The sequence below is a fragment of the Cavia porcellus genome, unplaced genomic scaffold (genome assembly GCF_034190915.1).
Source record: "Cavia porcellus strain 051 isolate PalLab524CR breed Dunkin Hartley unplaced genomic scaffold, mCavPor4.1 scaffold_1, whole genome shotgun sequence".
NCBI lineage: Eukaryota > Metazoa > Chordata > Mammalia > Rodentia > Caviidae > Cavia > Cavia porcellus.
In genome coordinates this window covers 239,924,303-239,947,544 of record NW_026947484.1, presented here as the reverse complement: position 1 = coordinate 239,947,544, position 23,242 = coordinate 239,924,303, and the positions used below count along the sequence as shown (strand labels likewise).

Here is a 23,242-nt window from a genome sequence, read left to right as displayed (position 1 = left end):
AGTGGCTGTTCCCATCCCACCCACCTTCCCGGCAGAGCGGGGCGCCCGGCACCCCGGGACGCTGACTGACAGGCCATTTGCTCACAGGGATCTGAGCCTCACCTGGCCCTGGCCCCTCCAGCGCAGCTCTGCAGAGGGGTGAACTGCCCATCACCATGTCCGTTCTCTCCCACCGCCAGAAGCCTCCATTGTTTGCCGGCCAGACACAGAGGCGCGCGCCGCAAGCTGTCTCCTCAGAGGAAGCAGGGGTCTCTGGGCATCTGCAAGGGTCACTGCATCAGCCTCGCCCCACTTAGCACAATTCGCCTGCCCCAGGGTGGGGTGCCTCACTGCTACCTGGCTCAGCGCCCTGCAGCCCAGCCTGCTGGGCCTCACCCCCCACTCCAGGTCCTGATGGGACAGAAGACGGCGGCTGCCACTTCTAGCCTGGGACAGAAGGTCCCTTTGTGTTTCTTCTCCCTGTCCTTCCTCTCCACCCTCGCCACAGGGCCACTGTTGACTTAGGACACTGCTGCCAGCCCAGCCCTGGCCTCTGGCCAGCTACTCTGTGATTGGAGCACAAACTTTAGGTTCCTGCCATGTGCTCCAGGCTTCGGTATCACTCTTTACCAGTTGCTGGCAGAAGCACCAAGAGCTTCTGCGTGCTGCCTATGGGCAGGGTCAGTCAGGGTGGTCTGTGGGTTGCTGAAGCTGCAGGCCTTGGTCTGGGGCTGTTGCCTTTGGGCAGTGTCAGAACAGAGAGCTTGAGTCCCTTCCAAGGCTGAGGCCTGAGCTGTCTGTGCCACCATCTGAGCCACCTCCGGAAGAGGTTGGCCCCCTGAGCCCAGGCGCCATGGCAGGAGGGTGAGGGGACAGGCCAGCGAGCAGCTAGGGCCCTCAGGTGGGTACTGAGCGCCTGTGTGCACATGGTGTGAAGTGGCCTTGATGGGCCTCACCAATGCTACTTGCTGTGCTGGAACTGCGTGGAGTCCCGAGGGAGCCACATGGAGTCCCGAGGGTGGCAGAGGGAGACCCGACCCCCGGTGGGACCAGGATGTCCTCACCAAGGAGGAGCAAGGCGCTGGCTTTTGACAGTGAGCACAGGGAGAGGCCTGCAGGAGCTGGGGGAGGTGGGGAGCCAGGCTATTGGTACGGATACCTGTAAGAGAGGAGGCTGGGAAATGGGGGACCACTGTCCTGCCTTCCTGGGGAGGGGACTCGCGGGACACTGTGTGTGAAACCAGGGAAGTTCAGGTGAATTGGGGTACGTTTGTCACGCTTCTGAAAAGCACCTGATTTCAGACAGAAACAGACTGGTGAGGTGCTGAGAACCACCACGTGGCATGCAAGTGTGAGGGGAGGAAGAGAAAGTGTCCAAGTCCTTTGTCCAGCCAGTGGCAGACCTGGCTTTTCAAGGCAGGTCTGTTTGGTTTCGAAGCTGGTTATTTGCACTGCAGGTGCTTGTCCAAGGATGTGGATTTAGGAGGCTGTGGGAGGGTATTGTGGTCCTAAAGCTGTTCTGCTGTGCGACCCTTGACTTCCCTGTCTGTGGCAGCAGGCGGTTCCTGCCTTATGCTCTCCTGTTTGTGCCAGGGTCTGGCCAAAGCAGGCTGCAGTGAGCCGTGTGGGCATGACCAAGCCCGGGCCTGGCCCCTCTGCAGCCAACCAGCCTGCAGGACTGGCCACAGAGCTGTCACTCCCCAGGCCATTGTGTTGGAGAGCCCAGCTGGGAGGCTGTCCCTTCCCTAAGCAGGTAACATGCATGCCCTCTGCCCAGGCCCAGCTCACCCCGACCAGCGTGGAAGTGTCCTATAAGACGCCATGGGGACAGGCAGGAAGTGCTCATGGGCTGACTCGACTCGAAGGTTCCTGACACAGACCCATAAGCAAGCAGGTGGGGAGGACCAGGCTGTGGGAGGAAGTCAGCCAGGAGGTGCAGCCAGGGCTCGAGGGCCTGGCAGCCAGGGTGGCAGGCAGCACACTTGTCTGGTCAGAGGGCACAGGCGTCTGGACAGGTGGCCCAGACCTGATGACAGGAGTCTGGCAGGAGCGCCAGATCCTGTGTGCCTGAGTCTGCAGGAAGGCTGCAGATGGTGGTCAGAAGGCTGCTGCCCTGGGGGCAGGAAGCCAGGCACAGGGACATCCCCCCCACGCTGGGACGTGGGAGGGGTGAGGGTGGCACATACACCTAGTGTTAGGCAGCCCAGCGCTCAGCGTGACCTGGCTGTCAGGCTGCCTGCTGCAAAGGGCACCCCAAGGTCAGGACATCCATGTGCTCCACTACATAGCTGCAAGGATGGAGGCCTGGGGTGACCCCTGCCTGGATGCCGTGCCTGGAGAAACTGCCAGGGAGCCCAGCATCAGACTCGGGAGGAAGAGAAATCCTAGTCCACCTTGGCCTCGTCAGGGCTGTGGGTCCAGGTCAAAGGAGATGTCTTGGTCATTAAAATGTGGAAGCAGGACAGTTGCTGGAAAAAACATGCAGGGTAGGGCTTCCTGCTTCTCTGCCTTAGCAAGGTCAAGTTTTGGGAAGCACGGAGGGCCACATGGGAGGGGCTCCCATAGACTCGCTGTCCAGCGGTGGGGAGGAAGACGACTGGTACTGGCCAGGAACAAGAGCTCTGTCCTGGGCATGAGCCGGCTTGGGGCTCTCTGAGCCTCTTAGGAGGCATCTGGGAGAAGGGGAGGGTAGAGTCATTTCTTAATAGAGACAAAATTTCTTATTAGGGTGGTAAAAACAATTTGGAAATAGCGGTGATAATTGTATATTTTGAATATAGTTAATGCCATCAAATTGTACACTTAAAAATAGTTATGTATATTGTGATATGTATATAAAGGCAAATGAAGGTCACAGAAAACAAGATTCTAGACAAAGGGAGATAAAGCACGGACAACCAAGTGCCGCGTGGTAACTGGGATTGCAGTCTGCAGTAGAAACAGGACCATTTAACGTCCGCTGAGGAGAAGCTGGTGAAATCTTCATACTGTCTTCAGGTAAGCTCAGCTCTCCCCAGATTCATTTCTTCACTTTGACAAGCATCTTACATGGTTATGTAAGATGCTCACATTAGCTAGAAGGGGGTGAAGGAGCTTCGAGAACTCCGTGTTCTTCGTATCCTTTGTGTAAATCTAAGACAAAGAGGTGCCCGACTGCCAAGGAGAGCTGGGGACAGCCTTGGCACCGACCCTGCAGCTCTGGCCAGGGAAGGTTGGTGGCCTGGGGTTGCCTCTCAGTTGGCAGGAATTATGGGGCCCCAGCTGGGAAGACAGAGGCAGCCGAGGAGTCTCCAGCATGGGGTCGTGTTGGGGAGCTGTCCTGAGCACCAGCAGTGCATCCCTATGGGTGAGGGGCACTGGGGCGCCTTTAGCTCAGCAGAGTCTTTGTTCTCCGAAAGAGCTGCCCTGGCCATCTGGAGCCCCACTGCAGGGCGCTGCCTGAAGTTCCCTAATGAGAGGGGACTCTAGGTGTCAGGAAATCCATTTCATGTCACCGGGTAGCAGGGCTTTATGGTTGCCTCCAACCTCCCGGAGGTCCACCCCACAGCGTGGCCCTCCCAGCTGCCCTGCCACCCCAGCCCTGCCATGCCAGCCTTACACGGGCCTTTGTCCATGTGCCTGGTTTGTCCACACCCTGCTTTGTTATCTCCACGATCCGTGCTGTCATGGCCTGTGTCCCAGCTCCAGCAGTCACAGGTGGGGCTTTTTCAGAGGTAGTTGGATCTGGAGTATGAAATGCTGGGATCCAGGGTGTGTTATTAGTCAATCAGTTCACTGACTGGTTTGGCACGGCCTAATCCCCATAGCCTAGCTAGAATATAGAAGGGGCAGAAAGACGTCGCTGAGGTCCTGAGTTTGCTTTGTTACCTTTTACCTATTTCTCCCGTTGTGCCCTCTCTGCCAGGCCTCCCTGCTTTGGAACCAGCCGCCTAGGGACTGACTCCTCAGCAAGCCATGGGCCCACATAACTCTTTCCTCCTTTAACTTTGGGTGTTGGGTAGTTTGTCTCAGTAACAAGAAAAGTACAGTGCACACTTGATTTATGAGCTCAATTTGTTTGGAAGGGCTGGCTGTAACTCAGCTTGGTTGTACATCAAGGCTATTTTTCCCACAAGAAATAATGAAAGCAATCATAATATGTGCCAAATTTCCCAAAGAACCCCTCAACTAACCTTTTTACAATAAAAAACATTATATAATGTAATTTGCCAGAAATACCAATAGTCTTCCTAGTGTATTCAGCAAAAAGTTATAACCTGTGCCTCGTTTACAAGAATCATCAATTTTAGGGCTGGGGATTTAGCTCAGCGGCATAAGCACCTGCCTTGCAAGCAGGCAGTCGTGAGTTCGATCCCTGGTACTGATAAAAAGGAAAAGACCAAAAAAAAAAAAAAAAAAAGAATCATCAATTTCATACTGTTCTCACCATTTAGGTTGACATCTTTGGCTTGCAGGAGGGAAGGAAGGATGGAAGGTGGTTATGGCTTAAAAGGAGAGTCCCCCCTCTATAAGAACATCAGGAATCGGGCTCTCTGCTGCCCTTTCTGTCCTCGGGAGAGTCTGAACCCACCAGGACCTGTTCTGGCTCACTGGGTCTCAACCTTTTCAGAATTGAAAACTGGTCTAAATTTCTCTGTTTTTGTCTCTTGTTTAACACCGTTCTGCAGTATAACGTGACATTGTCATTAAGCAGATGAACACAAAGATCAGCTTTTTCTCTCTGAGTGCGTTTCCTCTACAAGTGTCCGCACTCTGTCCACTGTCTCAGGATTTCCCTTATTTCAGAAGAACTTCGCTGCACTGATAGTTGACACTCCCCCTCCTCTTCAGAGAGCTCCTCGGCTGCCATGTCTGCTGCTCAGCCAGAAGCTGCTGCAGCTCCTCTGTAGACGATTCCTCTGCGTGCTCCTCCTCCAGCTCCTCAGCATCACCACGGTCCACCCGCAAGCCCAGGGACTCTGCTGTAGGGACAGTGTCATCACCGCAGGGTCAGCCGAAGGCTTAGGACCCCCTGCACAATCTTCACAGTCTCTCTCTTCTATAATTTCAGGCCACACTTTCTTCCAGGAATGTCTCAGTGTCCTTAGACACTGGCCCGGGATTTCTCAACTTCTGTAACCCCACACGGGGAAAGGTGTGGTAATGCTCCCTCCAGAGTTCTCTAAGGCTTAAATCCGAGACCATCTAGAAGCGCTTCAGGAGCAGTTCCTTGGTGTATAGCTTCTTACAGTGAGCTGCACCCGTGGTCCATAGGCTGCAGTGGAGGATTCTCCTAGGCGGGAGGAACTCGACGGAGAGCCGTGGGAATTCTCCAGCCAGTTCTTCCTCCGAAGCCCAAGGGTGAGCGGGAGCACTGTCCCTGATGAGGAGAGCCTTCAGTGGTAAACTTTGTTCTTCCGGTATTTCTTAATAGGACTGAAAGCCTCCCTGATCTCCTCAAGATGAAGTATTCTTGTTACCCGGGCTTTTGCATTAGACAATTAGCTCATTCTTCATGACATTTTGTTTTGTTTTCTGAACACTCCGGGGGTCTCAGAGAGATAATCAAGGGAGACTTTATCTTGAGGTCACCACTGGAATTGGTACCTAGTAATAGTCAGCCTATACTTCATAGACTTGTGTCCTGACACTTTCTTCTCTTCCTGAGTACCTAATATATGTTCCTAACAAGAGACATTATGTTCTCCTGGTCATTTTTTCCCAGGAAAGGCCAGTTGCATCACAGTTGAGAACTTGATAGCAAAAGACACTTCTCTGGTGTCATCATTTCACAGTGTGCATGAAATTGTCAGCAGCCCTTTATCAGCACTGGCTGCTTGATCTTGCCTTTATACACTAGGAAACCCAGTTCTCACCTTAAAATTGGGAAGCCGCCTCTTACTGGCATAATGTTTCACCATCATCACTCATTGATGGATTAGCTTTACCAGATCTGCATTCAGAGCCCCAGGTTTCTCACACGTTATAGACTGGGGCAGGCTATAACCTGCCATCTGCCTTTCACTTACCCATGCTAACGATGGCTTTTCTACCTCATCTGACACTGCTGATTCTGACTTATCATTGTGAGCAACACCGTTAGCAACACTAGCTTCCTCATATAAATGTTTTCTCTGTAAGACTGTCAAGTTGTCATACATATTAGCGAGACTGGTCATATGGATGCCTTTCTCATATTTCTCCACAATTTTCTTCCTTTTCATTGCAGTTGCTTTCGTTACCTTCCTTTTCTTTCTTGGCTATTTTTCTAGCTTTTAGGGAGTCATTGTGATAGTAGTAATTTTAGTGAGTGTATAAAGCACTGACCAAAACCATGTCCGGAAACACATGCATCTCAACTCAGACTAATCTTTACAATCACTTACATACACTTTTATGGCATCTTGTCTTTGTTTATAACCACACAACCAGCTATTTGGGCCTCAACTCAAGACTTTTTGTCATTCACTAAACCTAAAAGTCCCATTATAACCAAGTCATCTATGTAAGACCAGCCATAACTCAAGGGTCCACTGTAACCCAGACAGAATTTGGTACCAGAGGTGGAGTTTTGCTGTGACTATATCTGACCGTGTCATGTAGGAGTCTTAGGAACTAACTTGCGGGAGGAGAAAGAGTTAGGAAATGTGGGGCTGGGGATTTAGCTCAGTGGCATAAGCGCCTGCCTTACAAGCAGGCAGTCATGAGTTCGATCCCTGGTACCGATAAAAACAAAAAAGGACAAAAAAAAAAAAAAAAAAAAAAAAGAGTTAGGAAATGTTTGGAGACGCCAACTGAAAAAGTAGAGCTGAAGTGTCTGAATCCGTACTTGATGAGAGATTCTAGTCTGAGCTCAGAAGACCTGAAGGCTGATAGAAATCCAGCCAGTAAAGACCAGGTTCACAAGTTTTCTGCTGGGAAGGACTGCACTGCCTGTGAACTCTAGAGAATGTGTGCTACACCTTGACAGAAAGCTTCTCTGCATTCTGCTTGTGTCCAGAGACTTTGCCTGAGACTACTATTAAGGGCAGCTAATAATCTGGAAGAAGAAATTTTAAGGCATTCCAATGTTGAGACAGTGGCATGGCTACTACTGGGGGCTTTTAGCTAGATCTACTTCAGAATTAAGGGCAAACAGCTCAGCAGAATGAATTAAAACGTGAGTCTGGCCAGAAAGGAAGCCCCCATAAAACTGTGGACTGCATGATAAAGCAGAGTAGATCTATAGATTGCTGAGAAGGAAGAGGACAATAAAAAAGACAATAAAAAAGATGGCCTGGGGACATCACAAGAAAAATGCAGGATTTCAACCTTTGCAGCCTCAAAATTACAAAAGACTTTGATAAGAAAAGTGCCCCAGAGCACTACGTTCTAGAATAGTGGCAGCATAGAGAAGCTGTTCCTTGGGATCTGGTTCATAGGCATTTGATCCCTGTTTCCTGGAGAGAAGGAAGCCTGGCTAATGCTTCAGCTGGTGGCAGACCTTGGCATCACCCCTGTTGTGCTGGTTTTAGTGGCATGCAGAGTGCAAAAGTGATGGGGTCGGGAAGGATTCTACCTAGATTCCAGAAGAAGACCTGGAAGGCCAGGCAGTGTGGCTCCGAGATGGCAGTGTGTAAAGTTATAAGCTGAAGATGTAGGGGAGTCCCCAGAAGTTTGGAGAAGCCAGGAACAAGGCTTACTGAGCAAAACTGCAAGGAGAGAGCAGAGCCAGCCCAAAAGAGAAGACTGGAAGCTACAACACCTGAAGTATCGTAGGAGAAGAGCCTCCCAAGCCCTTCAAGTTCATGTCTTGCCTCAGGTTGCCTTGGACGCTGGACATGGATCTCTGGAATTTAACGTTTGCCCCGCTGGATTTTAGGCTTAGTTCAGTCCCATTCCTTTGTGTTCCCCTATTTGTAACTGTTGGAATGGTAATGTTTATGTGATGTCATTATATGTTTCACTTTCTTCTCTTTTGTACAGGAGCTTGCAGCTAAGAGTTTGCTGCTAATCTCAGAGAATTTGGATTTGGACTTTTTAGCAATGCTGAAATTGTTAGGAATTTGGCAACTCTTGGAGATAGAAAGAAATGCCTTTTGCCTAAAGGAATGTATCTGAGTGTTTGGGGACCAGGGGCAGAATGTTATGGCTTGTGTCTAGATGTCCCCCTAAACCTTGGGTGGAGCTTTTCTAGGAGTGATTTGATCTAGAATGTGTAATACAGGGATGAAGGGTGTTTGATTACTATATCAGTCCACTTACTGGTTTGGCACTGACCTAATCAAGCAGCCTAGAGAAAATATCAAAGGGGCAGAAAGAAGCCACTAATGTTCCTGGCTTGCTTTGCCACCTTCTGCCCGCATGAACTATTTCTCCTTTGCCATGCTTGTGTGCCACGACACCTGCCTTGTGTCAGCTGATTATGGACTGAAAACCCCACAAACTGTGAGCCAAAATAAACCTGTCCCCCTTAACTTAGGGTGTTGGGTATTTTGTCTCAGCAATGAGAAAAGTAACTAAGAGGCTCGCATTCAGTTGTTCAAGGTCCAGAGCCAACTTTACCCGTGGAGCTCATGTGATGATAGTGACCAGCCTCACTGGAGCAGGCCCTCTGCCTCCATACTCATCTCTGTGTGGGCTCAGCAGAGCCACCACAGGGTCGGGGACAGGGAGGACCTTGTTAAGGAGGGACGAAGGCTGAGGGGTGAGTGGGACTGTCAGACAATGCTCCCAGCACACAGCCTGGCAGGTAACGGCAGTGTCCTGTCCTCCTCCACGAGGCACGGAGCCAGAGCCTTCCTCAGGGATCAGGAAGGAGCCATGCCCAGGCATAGCAGCAGAACCCCGCAACGTTCACTCTGGACACAGAGCAGGTCCCTGTAAACAACGAGAACAAGAGAGAAGACAGTTTACGGCTTTCCTAGGTGCGGCTGTGGCCACCCCAGACACAGAGCCCAGTTCACTTCAGTAGCCAGCCTGGCCTGATCAGCCTGTGTTTCAGGAGGCGGAGGGTGATAAAGGAGGTAAAGGTGGCCACTCCCACTGGGCCAGGGATTGGGCAGAAGAACAATCAGGACCTCTGGCTCTCCTCATTCCAGGCTCCTCCCCTTCCTGGACACCAGGGTTTCCGTTTCTACTGTGGTGCCATCCGAGGTCCTGTACCAGCACTGTGGGCCCACATACAGGGAGATTGCTGTGTGAGATACACTCTTGCAGCCCCAAATGGTCACACAAGGGGCTAGTCCCGCAAGCCCCTAGAGGGATGTGGACAGGAACCGGGAGGAGGAGATGGGGAGTGCACGCCAGGCCCGGTGCCAGACTCTTGCATCTCAGTGCCAGCTACAAGCTAAATGTGTCACCCACTTCACTGATTGAGAGACTGAGGGCAGCGAAGGGAGGAACGGTCTGTGTGTGCCAGGGTTAGGCAGATCACTCCAGATTCTGTCTTCCTCTCTTTGAGCTGGGGTGGGAGAAGGGTGGGGTGAGTCTGCTGAGGGACACCCTAAGCTCCTAGGAGTGCAGGGGGAAGGACAGAGGGCACACTGGTGATGTCATCTGCGGTATGTGTTTGCGAGGTCAAAGTTCTTATGGACAGAGGACAGGGCTCAGTCAGGAGCAATGAACACTAAGTCATGCCTGGATCTGGGGACACAGCGGCTGGAGCACTGCCACGTCTCCGTAGAGCTCCTCCCCTCCCCAGGCCCCTAGATTGTGGGTCCCTTGGTTGCTGTTTTGTCCTTGGAGAGGCCACACACATCGGGGAGGAGGATAGTTTTCTCTGCCCCTGCCCATCCTTGCTCTTACCTGTCCCCGACCCCTGCCACCTCCACCCCTCGCCGGACTCTCCCGGTGCCCACCCACGCCCCACCCTGGGGACTCTTCTCAACTTAGACAGCACCACACCTGCAGACCCATTAACCGGGTCAGGTCAGTGCTGTCCTACTGGCACCATGAGCCCAAAACTCTTGGTAGTCTCCACGTCCTCCGCTCCCCACCAAGGCAGCAGGTGTGATCTCAGGGCTGAGCGTGGAACAGTGTGGCAGCCATGCTTGCTTGGGAACCCTGGACCTTGAGAAAGAAGCAATGGCTGGGACATCCTGGCTGCAGTCCAGGCGGACAAGGACACTCCTGCTCGTCACGGAGCCAGCTCTGTGAGAAACATCACCCGCTGTGCTCCTGTGGAACGGCTTCTGCTCTAGCCCCTCTCCCACAGGCCAGGGAGGACCGTGAGCCTGGGACACTCTGGCACTAGAGGCTGGAAGTGTTATCAGCGGTCATGCAAAAATGACCAGTGTGTTTCTAGTAAAACAGATTGACCTAGAAAGTAATAACCTCCCTGCCCACCTTCCTAGAAATCCCAGAGCACTGCAGGGCAGCTTGCTCAGGGAAATGGGGCCCTAGCAGGACTCGAGGTACATGCACTGGAGCCAGCCTCTGGACTAAGACCAGTTTGCTAGTGGCCTGAGGAAGCTGAGAGGCCACCATGGGGACTGTGGCCAGCACAGGGCACTGTGACCCATGGCCCTCCCTGCCACGCTGTGGCCCTCCTGCTCTAGAGCACACATCTTAGGTGGCCCTACCCTGGTTTCCTCTGTGGAGGTTCCGAAAGGCTTGAGCCTGGACAGCACCGCCTCCAGCACAGCCCGTTCACGCAGTGAGTGCTCAGAGCCAGGCTGGCCTGGGACTCCAAGAATCAGCTCTCGACACTGCCCGAGGGGCTCAAGGCGGCAAAGTCCACAGTGGAATCACTATAGCGACAAGCGGGCAAATGAAGGGCTGCGTGATGGGAAGAGAGTCTGGTGGGCTTCTCGGAGGAAGGGGCCTCTGGCTGGCACTGAAGGATGGATAAGCCTGCTGCATCCAGGGTGCTTTTTATCTTTAGTACTGAAAAGGGGACGGGTAGGGTGTGGCTCCGTGGCAGAGCTTTTGCCTAGCGCTGGAAAGGGCCTGGGTTCATTACCAGGCCTTGCCAAAAAAATGTATAAAGTGAAGGAGGAACGACCAGGCAGAGCCACTGCCCAGGTGGAAGGGACAGGCGTGCAGATGAAGAGAGAGGTGGGCCCTGCCCGAGGTGGAGAGGACCTAATTTCTCGGACCATAACAAGGGCTGGGAGGCTGCTACAGAACAACACATGTGAAAGTGTCCAGACTTTGCAGGGCTTCAGGCAGTGCCTGAGTAAGGCCAGAGTCCGGACCTCCTGATGACCAGGTGGGCAGATCTGGAGCAGAAGGTCTCTGGCTTGACGGGAGTCGGGGAGGCATCAGGCACCCTCTGAGCTTGGCAGGCCTGCCTCTGGATGGCAGCGAAGACTGGCGTCAGCCGGACCCCTGCACACCCCTGGGTGAACTCCCCCAGAGCATCTCAGTTCCCCTGAGGTACATGCTGGGAACACCAGCATGGAGGACAACTTCTAGGAGTAGGAGACTTGACCGAGCTTTGCAGAGTGGGGCTCAGACAGAACAGGGTAAAAGCCTCTGCAGAGAGAAGAGAAACACAGGGCTGAAAGCCAGGAGAATCCTACTCCGCCACACAAGCTGGGCGTCTCCTGTGCTCTCACACTAAGGTGGCAGTCTCCCCTCCAGTGTCGGGAGCAAGGCCAGAGGACAATGATCCCCTGGGGATCCCAGCCAGGGCACATCAGTGTCTCAGCCTGTTCAGTCCCTGGGCTGAGAAGAGCTCCTTGGGGAGATGCCAGGACTCCGCTGGGAAAGGCTGGGGCTGGCTGGAAGCCCAGGAAACAGACCAGGGAGTTTGTATGGGGCGTTGGTGAACACCCCACATTGCCGAGCACCAGGGCGGGCCTTCTCGCCCCGGGCCTCTCCCTTTGGTTACAGACTTTGACTTTCCTTCTGGAGGGACAGGCTGGGGCAGCTGGTCCTGAGGCCTGAGCACAGCTCTGGGGTTTCACTTGGGGCTCCAACACATGTCAACGGGGCGTCTCTGAGAAGCTCGCTTAAGCTGCTGGTCCTCGGTTTCTTCATCACCAGATCTAATAATACATTGCCAGTTGCTGCAGGATTAGCAGTCCTGTAGGCAAGAGCTGGACATACGATGCAGTAACAAGGGGCTATTAATATATGGCACCCGGAGCTGCAGCCACCTCCCCCTCCGTGGTGCAGGCTCTAACACCCACCATCTCCAGGGGGGCTATGCCCGCCTGTGCTGATGCTGCAGGACAGAGGGGGATCCCCCAAGGATTCTGGTGGGTCCTGCCATCTGAGAGACACCCTGGATATAGGGAAGCTGAGTGCTTCCCTGACCCGCCTTTCCCACAGCTCCCGAAAGGAGGGAGCAGCTGGTCCTGCAGGGCTGCCTCCCCCAGGAGTGATTAGCTGTGTCGTGCATCCATTTGTAATGAAATCGAAACGTTTTGATTTCTCTGAGAAACCGGATTTTCTCCCAAATCCTTGCTGCTTTCATCCCTGGACATGAAACAGCCTATTCTAATCTCACACGGAGGGGCGGCGGTTAGAAGGAACCCATGAAACCTGATCGCCCACTTGGCTCCCCAGTGGTGGCTTTGATCACCAGGAGGGAGCTGGTCGCCTTCGGCCTGGTGCTAATAGCCGCATACATTATTGAAGAGCTGTGTTTCCACGGCAGATATGTCAGGAAGACATCCAGGCTGCAGGCTCCACATCAGACTCCGGGGCCTGGCAGAGCCATGGAAACCGGTACCAGGTAGAGACACCAGCGCAGCTCACCGCACTCGCTGGAGGGCAGCTGCTGTGCAACCAGGAAATAGGGAGGGGCAGGGATGTGCGCTTTCCAGTCCTCTGCCCCCTTGGTGCTCTGGCCCACAGGCTGAGGGCTGAGGGGCCTCCTGGGTGGGTCGGGGCACCTAGCATGGGCTCTTCAGTGAGGCCACAGCTGCCTTGCTGGGGCTGGCACCTACAGTGTTTTTGTTTGTTTCAAGCAGTGGGGAGTCAGCCCAGGGCCTCATGCTGAGTTACATCACCAGGGTCTCACTGAGGTGCACAGGCTGAGCTTGTATTTCTACCCCCTGCTTCCGCCTCCTGCTAGTATTGCAGGCATTCATCACACCACAGCTGGCCTGATGAGTGGGATTCTGATCGTCCTGGCTTTGGGATCACCGGGAGCAAGGTAAGGGCTGCGATGACACCAGTCTGAGCACTTGATGGGACTCTGAGCTGTTTCGACCCTGCCGGTCCCTGTCCCTGCAGTCCTGCACTTACACAGCGCTTTCTGTGCTGCAGAGGGTTGACCCCAGTAATCAGCAGGGCACCTCGAGATGGAGCGGGTTGCTTCTGCCTTGCCCTTGGATCACTGTTTCTCTGGAGAAGAAGCTGCCATGTTGTGAGGAGCCCGTGCAGCCCTGTGGGGAGCCCACTTGGTCTCTTTGGACATAGATCTCTAACCCAGCCAAGACCCCACCAACTTCACTGCTTCAGCCTCCAGAGGGATCCTTCCCCAGAACCACCCCACCCATCTGCCTGAAATCTCGACCAGTAACTACGGTAATACTGTGACTGCTGGAAGACCTTTCAGGGAGCAGCAGCTTGACACAGGGCCCTGGGCGGGAGAGAGCGGGGGCCCAGGAGTGACCAGAGCTGAAGCTCTTGCTCCTTAGCCTGAGAGGAACTGAAGCTGCTGAAGAGCTGGAAACAAATGGTGATGACGTGAGGGTTGAACAGGCAGCAGCAAAAGTCCAGATTAGCTTCATCAGCTTCCAGAAGGTTCTGGAGCCCTGAGGGTTCATTTACTGTGGGCTTGCGTACGTGGTGTTTGCCCTGCACCCCAGCGTGTCTGAAATATCAGCTTTCCTCTTTTCTCCACTCGAGCCTGCAGGACTCAGTTCAGAATCATCTCTTCTGGGAAGCCTCTGTCCCCCAAGGCCTCTGGAATGCAAGCTGTCTGTCACATTCAAGGCCACTTCCTCACATCAACAGCAAGGCTGAGATCATATCGGTGCAAACCCAAAGGCGTTTGTGGACAGGAATCGTGTATTCTAACAGGTTTTGTTCTGAGTGATCATTGCCCCGACTGTTAAATATTTCTGAAATCTTGCTTTTCAAAGGCCTTGGAAGAAAGCACTCAATAAATATTTGCTGAATGAATCAATGTGCAAAGTGCGAGGGGCTCTAAAGTCACCAAATGGGTTGTTTTCAGAACCTCAGCTCTCAGAGCTACTGAGCAGCACCCCAATCCCAGTGCTGAGGACTGAACCTGGGGCCTGTAAAATGCAAACATACACTGTCCCTGGAGCGATACCTCTGGCTGTGGCCCTCCTCACCACCTGTCTGGCATTGGAAATGGCCTGCGCTGCCCTGAACTCTGAGCACCTCAGCCTGGTAAGAGTTCTCCACTGCCCTGGGGCAAATGTTCAGGGCTTGGACTCTTTCATGGATGATCTCTTTCCAACCCACCAGCTCATCACAAACCTGCTCTATAAGAAGCAAGGAACCCACCTGCCACACAAGAAAATGCCTCCCACAGTGCGTGGGTCTGCCATGCATCTCTGGTCCAGCGGGAGCACACGGGAGACCTCAGGCCTTGTAATTGTAGTTTACCAACTCGCGTTATAGGCTAAGCTCCTAGCTGAATGAACTGCAAAATGCTCTGATTACTTGAAGCAATTCTGCATTTGAGTCGATCTCTGTCATCAATTACTGGGAAGAAGTGTGTTCTAAATCCAATCCAATCAGTGTCTCCATAGTGGAACATTCAAGTGGCCCCAGTGGCCCCAGATGTCCAGTAAACCTACCCAACAGAGCCACAGAGACTCAGGGAGGGGGTACAGTAGTCACTGGGGGATGCAGTGGGTGGGCCAGCTGGTGTATAAAGAGTGGGTCACACAGGGCAAGTCCAGGCTCCTTTACCTGGCACTCAAGATCTGTTATGTTCTCTTACCTTGTCCACTCGCTCTCCTCCAGGAAGCCTGTCACCCCAGAGGTGACACAGCATTGGCTGGGTGTACGTGCTGTGTGTCAAGAGGCCTGCCACAGACTTATAGCTGCAGAGAAGCTGCACCCATGCAGGCTGAGATCGAATGACCCTGAACTTGTACCAAATGCTATCTGCTTGCTAAGTAACGTCTGGTTGGATGGCAAAAGCATTTTAGCCACTCTGCTTTCACTGACTTGAAAATGTGCAAGGCTCTGGGTGGTGCAGCCTGAGCATGTAAAACACACACACACACACACACACACACACACACACACACACACACACTTTTGCCTGGCAAAACCAGGAAATGCAACTTCACCAGAATTAACACAACAGTAAAACTTCTCCACGTACTAACGAGAGAAAACTGTGATTCTACCCAGCACTCCACGGACAGCAGAGACCAGCCCAGCACACATGCTTTTGCTGAAGACTAAATTCCCTGAGTTAGGAGTGAAAGGGGAGCGGACGTCAGGCTCTGCGGATGACTCAGGGGACCGGCCTCTGGGCTTCCCTGTGGCCGCTGCCCGCCAGCCTCCACCCCAAGCTGTGGTCAGGATAGCAGGCACGTCTTTGGCAGCTGAGCTGAGCCCAGGCACCGCCCGCCGCGCCCCTCACAGGAATACCTTCCCACTCAGCTGGCCCTGCCTGCAGCTGTCTGGAAGAAGAGAGCCAAGGAGAGCCAAGCCCTGATGAGTGATGGGGCTGTGTGCTCTTCCTCTTGCGCCTGTGGATTTTTCAGTTGGGAAGAGAAGCTTCTCTCTCATTTTTAATTGATTTTAATGCGGACAAGCTAAGCTAGATCAGATCTCAGCTCCTCCACGTTCTTCCGTGAATAGTGAGAAGCCACTTGAATGTTAATGAGAAGGGCTGGCTGGGAGAAGCCGGAGGAGGCCAGGAGACAATCCGTGCCTGGGAGACCTCGCTGGCCTCAGGCTGGCCTGCTGTGATGAACCTGTCCCAGGAGAGTCCATTGTGGCCTTCAGGGATGGTGTGGGTGTAGGAGGGGTTCACGTGACCTCTAGCCAGTGCAGGCTTTTACAAAAGGGCACAAATGTACAGCTGTAACCACGGCTGGAGAACCTCCACCCATTGCAAGAATTTTGGGTTAGTATTAGCTCTATATTACTATAACAAAATCCTTGAGGCAGTTAATTTAGAGAAGGTTAAACTTTGGCTCACCATCCTGGGAGCTCCAGTCCCAGGTTGGGTAGTCCCCTTCTTTGGTCCACTTTTGAAGGTGGCGTGTCACGATAGGGCAAACTGATTCTATCAGGAGCTGGACAGCAGGAAGGGCCACGCCCAGTGTCCTGAGAACCGTCCATGGGCCTCACCGCTAAACCCTTCCACCCCTCACCAGTAGCATCCCCTGGGAATGACCTTAACATACAGGTCTTTGGGGATACTCACCCAAACAGCCAGACTCCACCCAGCCTGCTTTTTGGGTGCTCATCACCCTTCTCTAGCCTGTCCCCTTCCCCTGGGCTTTACTCTCCTGCTGTCTTTGTGGGTGTCTCTGTGGATGCCCAGCACCTCTGAGAGCCAGTGTGCTCCCCTCACACCCTATCTCTCTCCTCCTCATCATCCTCCCAGTCCCAGACCCATGGCCCAGCGTCTCTGGCCTTCAGCCCTGTCTTCCCGTCTCATTTGGAAGAGTCAGAAAGTCACCGCCCGAACAGTATCCAGCGCCGCGTTTAAAGTGGGATTGTGTCCTTTCCACCCAGCTCCCAAGTTGACCAGATCCAGAGATTCCAGCAGAATACCTGGTGGCAGGGCTGCTTGTGAGTCCTGCCGGTTCCACCTCTGATGGCCCCTCTGCTCCACTCCTACGGTCGCCCGTCCTCACAGCTCGGATCCAGGCTCCCAGACTCACCAGAGCATCCTGTGACCCCCATGGCCCGCTGGCGGGTGAGTGGCCAGAGGAGGAGGCATCTCTCTCTGGGTTTAACCCCGATGTTTTCCCCATCCTTTAATGAGAGTTGGTTCAGTCCTGCATTAAATTTACGCCCATTATTTTCTCATAGAGACTCAAACCACGCAAGAGCTAATTTTCCAAAGCACCACACTTTCCTCCAGATACCACAACCTTTATTCCTCACACACAAAAGAATGTTGCCAAACCCAGATTAACTGATACACAAACATCCACCGTCTCACTGTCAAGAACTCTGAATGGGCTGAGATATGACCCCATGATGGCAAATAAGCTTGCTTTCCTTTCGAAAGCGCTATAGAGGACATGGGATTCTTGAGCCAGAGATAAAGGAAAGGTTAGAATTCACAGCAAGAACAGAAACCCCTGAGTATCAGCATTTCAATGTCAAGTCCCTGAGCCATAGCGGGTGATGCATAGAGGGTGCTGTCAGGAGGCGTGGGTGACACCTCAGCTCGTAACAGGAGAGAAACTCTGAGCTCCAGGCCTCAGAGTCTGCTGTGATAAGCCTTGGGTTCCTGCCACACTCGGGGTTTTCACAGCCTGCTGTTTCTGGAGGGAGACTCTGCTTCTGCCAGAGCTGTTCACATCCTTGAGAAGGTGGTCGGGAACCCGACCCCGACTCACACTCTCAGGCCATGCATCCACGGGGAGTTACCTGCTCACATCTAGGCTCGCAGCCGTGCACTCTCCCACTCCACATTCAGGCGTGCTGTGAGCACACCTCTGCCTGCACAGAGACACGCGTATTGACACCCATGTGTCACCATATTGCAAACACACCCAAAGCATAGGAAGTGCTTGTGCGGGGACAAGGGCAGGGCTTTGTCATCTCATCCCTGTCAGAACTGGTGACGCCTAGCTAGTGTCTCTGCCTCTAGTCACATTGTACATTTACCTCGCGGTGACCACTGGAGTCTGAGAGTCTGATCCTTTCCCCCACATGCTCAGAACCCTCTGCTTTCTGGACAAAGCATCACCTCTTTGGCAAGGCTCCTGCCCCTGCAGCGCCCTCTCCTGCTTCTGCCAGCCCAGCACTCAGCTCCGCAGCTGCACGAAGGCCAAAGGCCGGGCGAGGTCCTGTCTTGGGGCTGCACTCACGCACAGCCCCTGTCTCGGCCTGAGGTGTTCTGGGAAGCAATGGCGGCCTGGGGAGATAACCACCCTCTGCCCCTGCCTTCCTCCACGGTTCTGTTCACCGGGTCCTTTGTTTCTCTGAGCTGTGTTATGAAGGTCACCCAAGGCTTTCTGGCCTTTCTTCCCCAGCCCAGGAGCAGCTTGGAAATCAGCCTTTGTTAGACTTGTTTTCCGTCTCTATGGAGTGGACCAGAAGCCAGGGCAGGGGCCAGATCTTGACAGGAGAGACGGCTGTGGCCAGACCAGCTACAGGACTGCAGGCAAGACTGGCTGCCTGATCTGTGGGGCTCAGTGGACACAGCATGGTGGGATCCCGTTATGCACGATAGGAATCAGAAGGCAGTGGAGCAGACTGTGTGTGCCTTCCAAGGGGACACCATGTGGCCAGGCTGTAACTTCAGGCAACTCCACATGCCCTGAGGCCCCATGAAAGCAAACTTCCCAGACAGGCAACCAGCTTGAGAGGGCTTTTGAGAAACCCTGGGTTTCATACGGTGGCCAGCTCCCTGCACACCTTCCTCCCGCCCATCCTCCGTTCTTCCCTCCTTCCCTCTCTCCCTCCCTTCTGGGGAGAGGAGGAACCCAGCGTTGGTATTTTCTAGTTTCTTCTCTTTTGTCTGATTGTGAAAATCCTCTGGGTGCCAACTGGGAGTGCTGAGCTGGGGCTCAGGCAATGGGCTTCCTGCACCTGAGGAACCTCCACATCCGCACAGGAGACAGAACCCCGATTCTCCCCCCTCCATACCCCGTATCATGCACAGATGCAACTACCCACCCAGCCCTGTCCACTTCCCTCAGTTCTGCCCCTGCACGGCTTTATTCTCCCTATGCGCTCCTGGTTAAAGCACCGCAGGCGGATGCTCACAAAGATGCAGGGGGTAGAGAACGAGCTGGCTCCGAGGCCGGTCTCCATGCCGCCTGGCCCCACCAGCAGGAGGAAAGGGCCAGGTCTGTTTCTAGTTCTAGTGCTCCGCACCACAGTCTAAAAGTGTTCAGACCTTTCTTTCCACGGTGTGTCACGCTGGGCCGTATCTACTCACTTCCTGCTACAGAAAAGTGTCCGTTCCAGCTCCCCTAGCTCTGCCATGCTGCTTTTCCTAGTTTTCTGGGACCCTGCTGTGCACCTCACCCTTTGTAAGGAGGAGGTGGTTTCTGCCCCAGTGCTCCTCACCCTGCGTTTATCTGCTGTCTTATTTGACAAGATGAGCTTCTTTACCCTTGCCCAATGCATTACCAAGTCCTCTTTCTCCACCAGGAAGACAGCATGGGTAAGTAAGGCATGTCCTCTGGCTTTGTCGACAACTGACGCCAACACAGCTTCCGTATGTAACACGATGGCTACATGGACATCGTTCACGTGGGCCCCCAGCAGTGAGCTCCAGGACACTGCACCAGGGCCCAAGAGAGAGAGAGATGTGGACCTGAGGTCCCAGAGACCCTCCTGCTGGCTGCCACAGGACCACACCATAGCATTTCAGTTCAAAGCTCTTAATGAGCTTTGTTTTCCATTCTAGAGTCTTGCAACACTTCACACCACCAAATGGAATGACTGTTTCAATGGGTTGACTGGGAAGTTGATTTTATAGACCAAGAACAGCTGAAAAGAGCAGAAATGAAGGCCGGAAAGCAGCCTGGTCCTTTCAAAGTTACTCTCCTTGTAAGGTGGACACGGGCAACAGAACAAATGCCCTGACGCTAACTAGTTAGTTATGGGGTTAGTTCGAGTTCTTTTTCGTCCTATGGAAGCATTAGGGGAGGGAACTTCATCTTCATTCTGACGGAAGGTGGCCTGTGTGGGAAAGTGTGGGTCTTATCTCTCCAATCTGCATTTCTCAGAAGGAGCTTTGTTTCTCGTTGGTGACACAATACCAGGGAGTGACTTTGCTTTGGTTCTCAGTCTTGTCCGTTGGTCTGCAGTCTTGATCCAGCCTGCCCTCATTTTCTCTGAGGCTGCAGCCCTTTCCTTTGCCTGGGGCACATTTTGGCAGTGATGCCCCAGTGTTCTCTCCCAGCTGCCTCTGTTCTGCCTTCTCTCTCATCTCGAGAAGTAACAGTCTTTTTCTCCATATCTTTAAAATCAGAGTTATGGAAAGATCTACATTGACTTTCTGAGTTCCTGGCAGCTCCCAACTTGGGAATTTCCTTTCAGAACTCCCAAACTGGGTGGGCTCTGTGTTTCTTTGTCCCCCAGGATTTCCTTTCTTGTAAAATTCTTTTTTTTTTTTTAATCAGTACCAGAGATCAAACTCACAACTGCCTGCTTGCAAGGCAGGAGCTTATGCTGCTGAGCTAAATCCCCAAGCTCCCCACCCCCCTTTTTTTGAGAAAAAAGCTAAACAGAAAAAAAGCTAGAAATAATACAGAATTTTAAAAAAAACAGTAAGAAATCACTAGTTGATAAATTACATATTGTTATCTTAGAAATAATTGTTCAAGTTACAAAATTATCAAAGCATAAAAAGAGGACACAATGAGAGTACAAACTATTCTGTTTGATGATCAGATCTTAGTAGTATGGCCATCTGTCTTGTACACATACAGTTCTGTCCTCCAGAGCACTTTCCTTAGCTGGTGGCAAAGTGGCCAGGTGAGTGGGCCTAAGCTGTGTGTCAGGAGAGCCAGGACACGGTGCCCCGCTGCACGGGGGCCAAGCTGGGCCTGGGATTGGTCTTAGCTGCTCTTCTTGTTGCTGGCACAAAACACCCGACACCCAAAGTTAAAGGGGGGAAGGTTTATTTAGCTCAGTCTGTGGAGGTTTCAGTCCACAATTGGCAGAGTGGCACAGCAAACAGTTCATGGCGCCCCCCAGACAGCAAAAGCAGCAAAGGACCCTAACAGCTTCTGCGCCTTTTATGTTCTGTCTAGTTTACCGGGATTGGGGCGGTGCCAAACCCATCAGTGGGCCAATTTGGTCATCCCCATCCTTAACGCCAGCCACTTCTGAGAAAGCCCCACCTACGACTGTGTCAGGCTTTGGGGGACATCTAGACACAAGCCACAGCCCTACCTGCACTTCTGGCATGGAATGAAGCAGGTCTTTGAAAGATGGCCTAGATCTGAGGTCAAATGGAGGATACACGAGGGACTGCCCAACCCCACTGCACCGTGATCGTTTCTTCAGTAGCTGGCCCTCACTCTAGCTCATTCTTCTCTCCCTTCACCTGTCCCACTGCAGAGCCTGTTTCTTTTCTTACCTTTAGCACATTTAATAAGTGTAAAACCTCACTACCTTTTGTGTTCATATTGGCCAATTTTTTCTTCAGGGTGACAAGAACCTAGACATCACCTTTAGGAGTCTGCAGCACCCAAGAACCTAGTGGCATCTTTGGTGTCCTCTGCTCCCAAGCCCTCTGTGTGGCAGCCCGTTTAGTTAGCAGTGGGTCTCTATGCAGGATCGAAGGCTGAAAATCCTTCAGAACCCGCCTTCCCGTAACACCAGGGGTACAAAATTGGGACCCCTGCTCCCTGCAGGTGGCCTGATTTACACTTTTTGAAAGCTAAGGTGGTTTTAGCACTGGCCTTCCAAAGTTTCATCAGGTTGTTTCAGGTCTCCTGCCTTTAGATGGTGGGGGAACTGTGAGCCCCACAAAGACTCGGCAGCTTTTGTACCTGGGCACAGCCATGCTGGCTCTGGGGTCAGTTTTGTAACTCAGAGCGCAGGCCAGAGAAAGGAAACAAGGAAGGAAGTTCCAGAGTTCACAGCGGCCAGCGTTCCAGGGCCCCGGACCAGCCCTCCACCCTTCATGGCGGAGCAGGCAGCTGGCAGGGCCTGAGGCCACCTGAGGCCACTTGGGCCGAGAGCCCTATGGCATGGGCGGCCAGTGGACTGGCAGCCGGGCAATGGATGGGGCGCCCTGTTCTCACTGAAACTCCAGCAGGAGGGGCACCTTGGTGTTGGTCAGACTTCCATTACAGTGTCGGCAAGGTGGGCAGGAGAGAAATTATTCCCACTTAATACTAATTAGATGGAGGAGCAGGAGGCTGAGACCCAGAGAAGGAGCCTCTTGTCAGAGTGGATCCAGCTCCTGCCTGCACCCCAGCCTCCTCCAAGTTCAGGGTGGAGGAACAGAGGAGGGTGGCACAGGAAGCCACTCGGCACTGGCATTCCTGGGGCTGTGGGGCCTAGGGGTGTGGGCCGAGAGCCAGTGAGGGTAGCTGGCGTGAAGGTGACGGGGGCAGCAGCTGCGGGGCAGGACTGGTGCGGGTGTCTGGTGAGGACACTGGGCCGCAGGGCCTCTTTGGAGCCCCCAGGAGGGGTGTGTTGGGCTGGGGCATGCCTGTACCCCGGCATGCCAGGGGCCTGGTCTGAACCATCACTGTCTCCTGGTTGTCTCTGGAGGTCCCCAGCCCCGTACGTGCTCCTGCTTGCCCTTGATGGCTCAGCTCTGCTGCTCCTCCTGTCCGGTTCCCAGCCCTTTCCCGGCCGTCCTAGCTGTCCTGCGGGGAGCCTAAGGGCAGGTACCCCCCGCCCCCGTGTAGTCTCTGTGCCAGTGCCTCACTGAGGACCTGCACAGTGCAGGTGCCTGCTGCACACGGGCAGGGTAAGGGGGCAGCACAAGCCAAGGAGCAGGGAATAAGTGGGCCACATGACTCAGGGCCGGCTTCAGTAGGGCCTCCGTGGTGTTATAGGAATGAGCAAAAGAGGCCCTGAAGGGCTGTCCGAGGGGCAGAGTCTCTGTCCCCCGAATGCTCCTGTTCCTCCCCTGAGCACTAACCCCACCCCAAAATGCAGGCCCTGCCATGATCCTGTAGCCTAATAAAATTCCATACATCTGCCTCTTCCCGCCTCCTGGCACAGACCTCTCAAATCCTTAGAGTCACCAGAGTGTTAAGAGTGCTGTCTTTCTTCTTCTTTTTTGGAGGCAGGTCTTTCCAAACCGCTACACTGTCAAGGCTGCACTCCGACTTGGGACCCCTCCTACTGTTGCCTCCCCAGCTAAGAATGTGCTTCCTGTGCTAATGAGATGACAGGGTCCCCAGAGAGCTTCAGGATGGGGGCTGATCACCAGAAAGACCCGGGGTAGAGGTTGACCCTAACCTCTGGGGGGGACCCCTAACCTCTGAAGGATGAGTTGATCACCAAGGGCCAAAGAGTTAATCAATCACACCTTGGGGGGAGGCCTCCCTGGAGCCCCACTCGGACCAGGTTTGGAAGCTTCCAGGCTGCTGAGCAGGTACCAGGAGGGCACCGAAGCTGTGTGGTCCTCCCCACATGCTTGCCCTGCACCTGTCTTCCATCCTTTCTGATGAAGGGTAAACATGATAAAGCATCTCTGACCCCCGTGGGCCTTTCCAGCAGGCTGACCCTGAAGAGGAGGGGCGCA

The 23,242-nt window shown here is 53.5% G+C and overlaps 1 long non-coding RNA gene across 1 annotated transcript; it reads left to right on the top strand.

Annotated features, from left to right (window-relative positions):
- Positions 1-582: 582 nt before the first annotated feature.
- Positions 583-8,414, top strand: LOC134471859 (uncharacterized). The gene is made up of 2 exons (XR_010041567.1): positions 583-2,976; positions 5,030-8,414. It is a non-coding gene; the product is annotated as an uncharacterized LOC134471859 (long non-coding RNA).
- The last annotated feature ends 14,828 nt before the right edge of the window (positions 8,415-23,242 follow it).